This window comes from Grammomys surdaster, unplaced genomic scaffold (genome assembly GCF_004785775.1).
Source record: "Grammomys surdaster isolate TR1022 unplaced genomic scaffold, NIH_TR_1.0 144, whole genome shotgun sequence".
Taxonomy (NCBI): Eukaryota; Metazoa; Chordata; class Mammalia; order Rodentia; family Muridae; genus Grammomys; species Grammomys surdaster.
The window spans coordinates 4,609,851-4,620,952 of NW_021604602.1; positions in this window are offsets into that span (position 1 = coordinate 4,609,851).

Here is an 11,102-nt window from a genome sequence, read left to right on the forward strand (position 1 = left end):
TCCTCCCAAGGGATCTCATTTTGCTCCTGGCATTCTTGCATTCATTCAACAAACATGGGTTGGGTGCTGAGACCCCCCCGCTGTTGGGGAAAGGCAGTATCTCCCTGAGCTGGGGTACTGGGACACTCAGTACCCCAGGGGTCTAGAAGAACCTCCTGTATCAGGCCAGGAGGGATCAGGTGGAGTTGGAAAGGCTCTTGGGCACAGACTACTTGGAAATGGTACAGATGAGAGAGGAGAGAGGACAGGACTCTGGTCTAGAGGGTCTGAAGCTGCCTGCACAGTCTGGAGGGAGGCATTGATGGAGACATGGGAACCTGGAGTTGGGGAGCAGGGTCAGGAAAGGCAGATCTGGGAATGGCAGACCAGAAGTGGTACTTATGCCCTGACATTGGTCAATGTAGCCCACTGAGGTCACAGAAGCCAGGACAGTACCTATCGGCTCCATTGTGTCCAGAAGTAGACAGCAGGGACAGGTGTCTCTAGGAGGGTGAGAAGTTACCTTTGTGCCGTGGCTGGGTCATAGGAGAGTTGAGGACAGGGATCTAGCATCCCTAGGCAACTCCCCACCCCGGGGCTCTGTCTGTGCTGTAGGGTCCCCATGGCAACCTCAGTTGGTGGGGGCCAGGAGAACGCCCTTCCAAGGCCGCCTAGCAAGTTAGCTTGGCTTGGCGCTGGCCCAAGAAGAGGGCAAGCCGTCCTTCTTAGGTACAGTAGACCCTGCCTCCTCAGGCTTTTCTGGGCTCTATGGGCTCACAGGAATCCCCCTGCAACCTTATGCATTCGTCACGGAGGCCTGTGCCTGCAAACTGGCCTACCAGGCTAAATCTGGCCTGCTAGCATGTTGTATTTGGCCTGTTTGAGGTTTCTTTCTTTCGTTTTTTTTTTTTAAATGTTTGAGCCAACATTTAAAAATTGGAAGAGTTTACATTTTAAAATCCGTATTTTTGGCTTCTACTGAAAAATTTGGAAGATCTAGCAACTCCGTCCCACATTCCCACATGGTAAGAGATTGGGGGCACGAAGCAGCCGCCCTGCAGAGGCACCTAGCACCCAGAGACAGACACACTTTCCAAGCCCATAGGAAGCTACTTGCTCTAGGCCACTCAATATCAAGCATATCGTCACAATCCTACCCTACCAGGTCACTGGCTCTGTGCCTCTTGATTTCTTTTTGACAATTTAGCTCTCAAAAAAAAAGGAAAGAAGAAAAAAGAAAGATTGGCTTTGAAGTCACGCACACTGGATTATGAGTGAGCCTCAGTCCCAAGTCTGTAGCAGTCGGGGTTTCCCGTGACTGTTCATACTGACACCTCATTTATCTCCCTGTGGTCACTCATCCAGACAAGACAGAGGCAGGACTAAAACCCAGCACCACATGCTAGGCATCTGCTCCTTCCCTTGAAGAGCTGCTGAGGGCCAGGCATTGGCTCTCACAGGGGTTTCAGGCTGGTCCCACCCCATTATGCACCCTTGGCCTAACAGGTCTCCAAGTCGCTCAGCTACAACCCTCCCCCCCCCAAGTGCCAACCCCAAAGACTGTAACATCAGCCTTGGGACAAAGCCTTGCAGAGCCCTGGGTGTCAGCAACTCCTCCAGAGTCCGATAGTCCTGAGAGGCAGGGCGTGGGGGGTGGAGGGGTAATGTATACAGAGCTCATAGCTGCAGACAGTGGGAGTCCCTGACCTCATGGAGGAGATGGGGGGCATGATCAGGAGTTATTCACTGCTGAGAAAACTGAGGTCCAGGAAGGCAGGAAGACCCATACAGTCACACAGCAGGCAGCTGGCCCTGGTGGACCGTGAGGGAGGCTCTGGGGATCTCTAAGAGTCAAAGAACTCTATGTCCCCTTCCAGGATTGGCTCTGCCGGCAGGCCACTTGGAGGCCATGACGATGGACTGGAGGCTCACTGCAGCTGGCTTCTGCAGTGTCCTTCCCTGCATACTGAGGAACATAGAATGAGATAGTCTATCCAGGAGCTTACAGCGAGATGAGCCAGTAAGCACGCAGTCCTCTCCCCAGACCGCGGATTATCCTGGTAGCTATAGTACTTTGCTAATTGAGTCCGTGGAGAAGCGACCAGAACTATAGAATGAACACTGTCCTCGGTGTACTACATCTTTAGGAGCCTATGTCGAGCCAGGAAGGCTTGGTCAACTCAGCAATGCTACTATTACTGTTATCATTTACTCAGACCCCAGACCTAGTTTGTTGTTCTGAAGCCAGAACCTTCACTTTCACTTTAGTGATTCATGCTTTGGGTGCCTATGAGATCTTCTTTCATACAAATCACAAAATAATAGTATGATAAGGGCATATCTCTTATGCCTGTGGGGAACGGACTCGTGCTCATGCTGGGGTAGGGGGGATTAGAATTGGGACTCACCCTGTTGAGGCTGGGGGAACAAGCTGGATCTCCCTGCTCGCTGCTGCCAAGGCCCCTGATGCCTGTGGCTTCCAAGGAACACCAGGGACTCTGAGCCAGATCCTTCTCGTCTGAAGCTGTGGCTATGGCCTGGGCTTCCTGGGCTGGGCTGGTGCTGTGGTCACCTGGAGAGGGCTCCTGGCTGTGGCCTTGAGAACCCCTGAAGCCCTCCAGGGTCACTGGATCCAGCACTCGCACAGTGACTTCATCCAGGAACTTGGAGAAAGGCATCCGGGCTTCCCGCTGGCGGCTCAAGCGGGCAAGGGATCCCCCAGCAACCTTGCAGCCTGAGCTAGGGGCTTCTGCTGGGGAAGAAGAGCCTGAACATCTCAGTATCCTGGCCTTACAGCAGCCTGCCTCCCAGCCTGGATGGGATATAGTGTTCTCTGGGACCGTGCTGGGGCTCTGTTTATGGCTGTGGATCTCACTCATATGGGCTTCTGCCCTGGATGGCAGGAGGGAGCTGGAACCTATCTGTCCAGAGCTGGGAGGGTCAGGGTTCCGGGCCTGGGAGCTGGCTCCAGTAAGCATCCTTCTTAGGCGGTCTAGCGTCATGCTGTCCTTCATCTGTCTCCACAGGCTGAGCGCACATACCCTCCCAGGTCAGGCCACAATGACCAGCCAATGCCCTCCTACCCGTCGACCCAATGCCAGCACATGGTGGCCCCACCCCTAAAATTGATTGTCATTAAATATGAGCTTTGAAACTCCGTGCCAGAGAGAGAAGGTCATGTTCTCAGCTCTGCCTGGTGGGCAGATAAGGGATGCCATGGCTGGAGCTAGGTACTGGGGACAGAAGGACAGACAACAGCTACCACACCGTATAAGCACAGGAAAACCATACCTGTAGCAACAGGACCGCCAGATCACAGGTGTCTACTAACTCTTCCTAAGAATCTGCACTCAGGGCCAGGGAGATGGCTCAGTAGGTAGAGTGCAAACATCAGGAGCTGAGTTCAGTTAGGTACCCATATAAATGTGAGAGTGTATGGGGGAAGGGAGGAGGGGGAAGTGTTGGGAGTGAGTGTGGCAAGGGGAGGATGGGGGGGGGAGGGAACCAGAGAGCACTGGAAGAGACAACCCTGGGACAAGCTAGAAATCCAGGGCAATGGAACCGTCTCCCAGGTATCTACGAGGTTGATCCTAGCTATGACTCCTAGCTATGGGGAATATGGAGCCAGAACCAGCCGTCTCCTGTAACCAGGCAAGACTTCACTGGAGGCATTGGGACAGCAACCCATCCACAAAACCTTAGGCCTACAAGATATGCAGGAATAAAGATGGAGCAGAAATGGCGGGAATGGCCAACCCATACCTGATCCAGCTTGAGACCCATGCCACGAGACGGAGCCCACCCCTGACACTATTAATGATATTCTGCTCAACTTGCAGACAGGAGCCTAGCAGAACTGTCATCAGAGAGGCTTCACCCAGCAACTGATGGAAACAGATGCAGAGACCCACAGTCAAACATTAAGTGGAGCTTGGGGAATCCTGTGAAAGAGGGGGAGGAAGGATTGAAGGAGCCAGAGAGGTCAAGTACACCACAAGAAAAACTACAGGATCAACTAACCTGGGCCCGTAGGGACCCACAGAGTCTCACCGCCAATCAGGAAGCATGCATGGGACTGACCTAGGCCCTCTGCACACCTATACAGATGTGGAGCTTGGTCTTCATGTGGGACCCCTAACAGCAGAAGCAAGGGCTGTCTCTAACTCTGTCGCCTGCCTTTGGATCCCTTTCCCCTAACTGGGCTGTCTTGTCCAGCCTCAGGAGGAGAAAACGCACCTAGTTCTATCGCAACTTGATATGCCAAGGCTGGTTGATATCCGCGGGAGGCTACCCCTTTTCTGAGGAGAAGAGGGGGAAGGGTGGATGGGGGCAGGGGAGGGGAGAAGGAGCAAATGGGAGGAGAGGGGGTACAGGAGGGCTTCGATTGACCTACATGTAAAGTAAATAAATAACATATCAACAATAACAACAGCAACAATAATAATAATAATGATAAGTGAGAACGGTAGAGCTCTGTCACTCCTGTGCTGGACAGAGAGAGGCTGGTGGGTCCCGGGAGCTCTCTGACCAGCCAACCTAGCTGAACTGAGTGGAGAGCAACTAACAGGAAGTTAACTAATGTTAACCTCTCACCTTTAGATGGGTGGATAGATGGATGGATGGGTGGATGTACGCACATCCAATCCCCCCCCCCAACAAAAATAATAAAAAAAAAATAAAAAAAGAACCTTCATTTTCATCTGGGATGCAAGACAGCCAGCTAAAAGCCCATACTTCCCAGGCTCCCTTGCAGCCAGGGAAATACAAAGACACCGGGTTAGGGAGTTCTTTAACGCAGCCCAGGCAGCTTCCCCATGTTCCTCAGGGTCCCACTCCTCCACCCCTCACCCCCATTTGACTCTCTGTAGTTGGAGCTGTGGCAGCCACATTGCACCACGAAGCACGCTTGTGGCAAAGGCCATATGCAAAGACAAGCGGAACAGAAAGACAAAACACAACTGGATCCTTGCCAACCACTGGGTTCTTCCAGCAGCCCCGCCCCTCCTGCCCATGGTGTCACCTTAACTGGAGAAAGATGGCCCTGTCCTGCTTAAGTCATAGCTGCTCTAGTCTTGGTTGCTAGTGCCCATGTAGCTCTGAGATACACAGGGATGAAGTGGGTGGCGGCGGGTGACAACTCTGGGGTAGGGACTTGTAGTGATGGCCCAGGTGCGGTGACGTGGGATAGTGCCACGAGGCAGGAAAGCGGTGCAGCTGTGCCACCCCATAGCCAAAGCTATGGCAGCCTCAGGCCCTCGGCCAGCAGGCAGCCTCCACGACTACCTGTCCACACTGTGCACCTGGAAGCCTGCTGGGATACTACAGGGCAAGCCCCCAGGGTCCCAGCTTTTGGGTGCTGCTAGACACCTCTTTGAAGCCCGAGAGAGTCAGCCTAATGGCTGCAGGACTCAGCACGTAGCAGCATCACCGAGGGCTCAGCTGCCCAATGTAAAAAGACTGCAACTAGCGCTGTGCTACCCTGACCACCTCCCCACCAACTCCACCATTGCTTTTCAGGCTCCACCTGCCACCAAGTCTCACCTGCAACCCTGTGATCACCTGCTTCCCACATGTGGCAGTACCAGCTTTGTAAATCCCACCCTAGGTGACTCGACAATGTCATACGTCCACCCAGCTTGCAGAATTCTGAAGATTCAGGGCCTCTCCTCCATTGCCCCTAGAGGAATGTGTCTAGTTCTTGAATGTGCCAAACTCTGTGTATCCCAGGGGTCTTTGCAATGACTGTGCTTGCTTTCCACTCTTCTCCTCATCTAACTTTTGACTAACCTTTAGAGCCCCAGTTCCATAGTTTGTCCCCTGCCGTCCCCACAATTAGATCAGATACGCCTGCCACAGTCTCTTTCGTACCCACTGCCTTTCTCATGACATGGCCACCAGCAGTCATCTGTCAGTCTCTGTGGCTCTCACTTGAACTCCAGCTCTTTGCACTGCACCTGACACATAGCACAGGCTTAACATGGCTTAGGATGGATGGATGGGTGGGTGAATGGATGGATGGATGGATGGATGGATGGATGGGTGGGTAGATGGATGGATGGGTGGATGGATGGGTGGGTGGGTGGATGGATGGGTGGGTGGATAGATGGGTGGGTGGGTGGGTGGATGGATGGATAAGTGAGTGGATGGATGGGTGGGTGGATGGATGGGTGGATGGATGGATGGGTGGATAGATGAGTGGGTGGCTCGATGGATGGGTGGATGGATGGGTGGGTGAGTGAATGGATGGATGGACGGATGGAGGATGGACGAATGGACAGATGGACAAGTGAATAGGTGGATGGATGGATGTGTGGATGGATAGATGGGTAGGTGGATCCATGAGTGAGGGAATGAGTAGATAGTTGGATGAATGGGTAGGTAGGTAGATGGATAGACTAATTGATGAATAGATGAGTGAATGAATGAGCGTGTGGATGGACGATGGGTGGGTGGGTGAGTGGATAGATGGGAAGCTGAATGGGTGTATAAGGTTGTGACTGGAGGGGTGGATGAATGGGTAGGTGGATGACGGATGGATGTGTAAGGGAGTGGGTGGATTGATGAATGAATGAATGAATGAATGGATGAATGGGTAGATGAATAAACAGAGGGGGATGTAGGGATGGATGAATGAGTGAGTCAGCGGATGGGTGGGTAGCACGAAAGACATGCCAGTTCAGATATTGGCTAGCAAGCATCCAACTTGATGCGAGCCTTACTGTGGGCTGGAATTTGGATGAAGATGTGTGGAAGAATCTCCAGTCCCTGGAAGAACCACAGTGTCCCTGCCATGACACCCAACAGCTTCCCCTGCATTCCCGACATTCCTCCATCTCTACCTCATTACCTGACAGAACAGACCCCTTGGACTGGAGGATCTAAGGTTAGATGCTTTTCAATGGCCCGTCAGACCTTGGGATACCCCCTCATCTAACTGTACCTAAGCTTGCAGGGTAGGCAGGGCAGTAGGAACTGTGGTGGGCAGGGGTCCAAGCAGGTCTTGGAGTTCGCTGGCAGGGACTCTCATTTGCCTGCGGCACCAGCATGTGTGGTCCCTGGAGGACCTGGGGCCCTGGCCAGCAAGTCTTTTGAGCCTATTCCTGAGTTCCAGCCATATCAGGTCAGTTTCTGTTGTCATAACAACCTACTGGCTCTCAGCCCTGAGGCTGCTACTGGCTATCACAACTCATAGTCTGGGACTGCTAGCCTTTTGGTACCCTGGGTTACCATCACAAGAGAGAATCCCTGCTCCTGGACTGAATGCCGACATCCAGAGTTCTTTAGGGCACCATTCTCTCTCTGGTGGGCTGTGTGGCAGGTCTGTTCTCCTTCGTGGTGGCACAGGGTACCTGGTCTCACAGGTAGAGGAGAGGAAGCAGAGGCAGATACTGCCTGCAGCTCCTGAGGCCCCACCTACAGGCAGGTGGTGAGCCCTGAGAACCCAAGTCACCTTGTTCTCAGAATTCTTCAAGCTAGGGACAGCCACTCTGTCTCCAGAGGAATATCTGGGATGAGGTAGGGTTACTGGGAAATACACATGACCCACCACAGACCACTTACGGAGCAGGCACTCTAGAGACTACAGCTTATTTCCTACATTCTCCAAGCACCAAATCTGCCCCATGCTCCCCTTCACAGAAGCAATTCTGAAAAGTCCCCCTGGGACATTTAGCTTCCTAGTGATAGTGCAGGGATCCCCCGAGACAGCCGCAGCTCTTGGTTATCAGAATCCATGGCACCTCATGCCTACTGAGCGGCTTATGTCACTCAGATTTGACCATCTCTCATTCCTCAGAAAAGAAATGAGCTCAGGCTATCCAGACCTTTCCCAGTGCCCCCTGCCCAGGAGAGAAGCCCCCCTCCCCACCATGTGACTGTCAGGCTGGCTGCTCATCTTTAAATGTGGCATCATGGATGCTACATGCTTCCCTAAATTTATTTACAGGGGGCTCATTCCTTGGTACGGTGAGCACAGGGGCCACTAATTTAGGGTGTTCTTCATCACTACCCCCCCCCATCAGGAGGCTGATTCTCCTCCAGCTCTGCTCACTTGTCTGTCTCTGAAGCAGAGGGATTGAGGCACACGTGAACAGACAGTGGCACCCAGAGGGCACGGCCCGATGTTCCACCTACTCATTGTGCCAATTGCCTTCCACCCACGGGTCCTGTAGCTCTTCACCCAGCCTTTCAGGCCTGCACCTGCCATCCGCTGACAGGCATTTATCCAGCCATCATTCACAACCTCACTCCTGAATCTGTCGGCCACCCGCTCAACCGTGTACCATTCCCGAGACTCGTCTTCATGGGTGGATGTATGCACACCTGTGCACAGACCTGCCCTTCCACACCTAGGTCTACATCATGTCATCCACTGTCACCCCTCTTCTTGGACCTCTCTGTCCAGCTGATTCTCCCTGTTATCTTACAGGCATCCAAGGTCCTGCCTACCCCAGCACTCACTCAGGAATCTAGCTACTCACACAACCATTCCCCCATGTCCACAAGCATGCGTTCTGATGCTTCCTCAATATCCACCCATCTCCTCACCCACATGCCACTTGACATCTACACAACCACCCCTCCACTCATCCATCCTGCCCCAAGACCAGAATTCAATCTGCTTTGCACTCAGGCCTCAACCTTTCCTTCTACCCATTGGGTCCTCTCTTTAGATCAGGTCTTCCCTCAGCTCCTTTTCTCTTGTAACTGTCAGGTTTTCCTCCCCTCCTTCTACCTCTCCAGTTTTCTACTCACCTGCCTTCTGGTCTGTCCTGCCACATACTCCCACCAGTATTATCTTCCCTCCCCTCCATCCCAGCATACACCACCAGTGGCATGACCTAGGGTCTCTCCACTTCTCTTCCGATCCCATCTCCCAACTTGGTTCAAAGCTTGTTGATCGGATACAATGTCAGCTTACTAGCTCAGCCTGGGGCTGCTACTTTCCTGAAGGAGATTCCCTTTGAAGTGCAATTCTGACCCCCGGGCTCCTTGTTGGCCTTTTCTTGACTAGCGAGACAAAGAAATACTTTTCCAATCCCTGCTACACTGCTAGGGTCTACATCTTCACTAGACGGAGAACTCCTGAAGGCTGGTTTACCTAAGTGAGAGTGTGTGTTCAAAGAAACTACACAAGGTGAACAGAGTCTGCCTCAACCCATCCACCCATCTGTCCATTCTAAGACTGATCCAGCAGAGACAGCATCGACCAGCTCTCAGTCATCAGTCACCTTCTGGGGCCTGCTCTGAGTCACTCTTCAGGCTGTGCCAGCGCCTTGGCCTCTGATACTAGGCTCTATAGGGGTCTAGGGCCTTGCATGAGGTCATACAGCAAACCCGGGCAGAACAGAGACTGGAACCTAGGGCTTCAGACCCTGTCCCATCAGTCACATGACTAGCTCTGAGGCAGGATGGGAGGTGAGAGGGGACCCTGGGACAACTGTGGACCAACACGGTGAGCTTGCAGCTCTGAATCTCAGAGTCCTAAGCTGGAAGAACTGCCCTGGCCTCTGACCAAGTGTTTCTGCAAGATGCTTTTTGTGGTTCGTTAGACTCATGCCTTCTCACTCCCTGCAAGCCTTGTCTGGCTAACCCAGCGCTAACTTCATCTACCCCAGCTTAGCCTGTGAGTCTTCTCCTGTAAGCTGTGGAGAATTCTTGTGGACCATGTCCAAGCCCTGTTGAGCAAACTTCTATGCCCCCCTCCCATCCACCCGGCATTCATTCACTTATCCATCCATTCACTCTCTGGGATGCTGCTACCGGGATGGTGCTGATGCTGATATCCAGTACAGTCAGTAGTCTATAAATGGCAGCCGCTGCAGGCCAACCAGATGCTCAAAGCCTCTGAGAGACAGTAACTGGAAAGTCCCTGTCCCGACTGCTTCACACTGAGTTCTGCTCTCGGCCTGCGTGAGCTCCTCACCTGACCAGAGGCCAGCCTATGAGAAGCTTTTATAGGCCGTGGCCCAGGGCACTGCCTTTCCCACTTCACTTCCCAGGAGCCAGCAGTTCCAGATTTTGTCACATAGAGCGGGCTACAGGAATGAACACATGTGAGACAGGAACTTGGGAGGGTCCCTGGTGCCGCACAGCAGCCCCTCGCCCTGCGTCTGCATCTGCCACTGCGTTTGCTTTCCAGAGCCGCCCTGATTATAGTGAGCTGTGGGAAAATTAAGGGTTTGCAGGAGGCTGCCAGGCCCTGCTGCTGCCTCCCCGCCCTGCTTGTCACAGATGCCAGGCAGAGCCGCCCCCAAAGGCCACTTGCCCTACTCGGCTGCCCAGACACAGCATAGTGGATAAGGGGCTTCCTCCTAGAGAGCTTCTCATAGCCTAGACTTGTGAGTAGCAAAGACTACTTGCTCCTGCCCAGTGGGGGAACTGAGGCTGAGAGAACGAAAGAGACCATCCCATGGTCTCTAGGGGCCCAGAGTATTGGGACCTCAGGATAAGAGAGTCCATGAAGTTGATGCCCCACATGTGTCCAAGGCGTTAGTCCGGGGACTGCACTGGTGGGTCAACTCTGGCCACCAGGGCTGCACACCTGCATGGGTCCCTTCTCCTGCACCCAGCCCTTGCTCCAGGGGACCCTCCCAACTCTCATCCTGCTCGTTCAGGAGCTTCCAGGATGTTGCCCACGCAGCTCTTGCCCCAAAGGAACCTTGTTCTGATGGGGTGGGCACACACGAGGAAGGAAACGCCTCTAAACCAGGCAGGAAGCGGAAATGCTAGGGGCAGAAATTCCCAGCCAACGTGTGCTGGGGCTCTGTGAAGCAGGTCAGCGTCTGCAGAGTGGTCCTGGCTGAGCCCCTGCCTGCCCAGCCTCAGTTTCCAAGCCTGTCCATGGGGATGGCTGCTGGCGGCCTTGCTTAGGGCCGCCTGAGATGAAGGTGCCCGAGGCTTGCGCGGGCCCACGCGCGGCCCACGCTCGGGAAGCGCTCCCTGGCCAGTCTCCTTCCGGCTCTGCGGCCTCTTCAGGGCCGCCCCCCGAACGGGGTGGGCTCAGCCGGGGGCCCCCTACACCCGCCTTCCGCAAGTCCTCAGGCCGCACGCGCAAAGCAGATGCGGAGGCCCGGCCGCCCCGCCCCGCGCGAGGGCCCCGGGCCCCGGCGCCACCCAGGGCT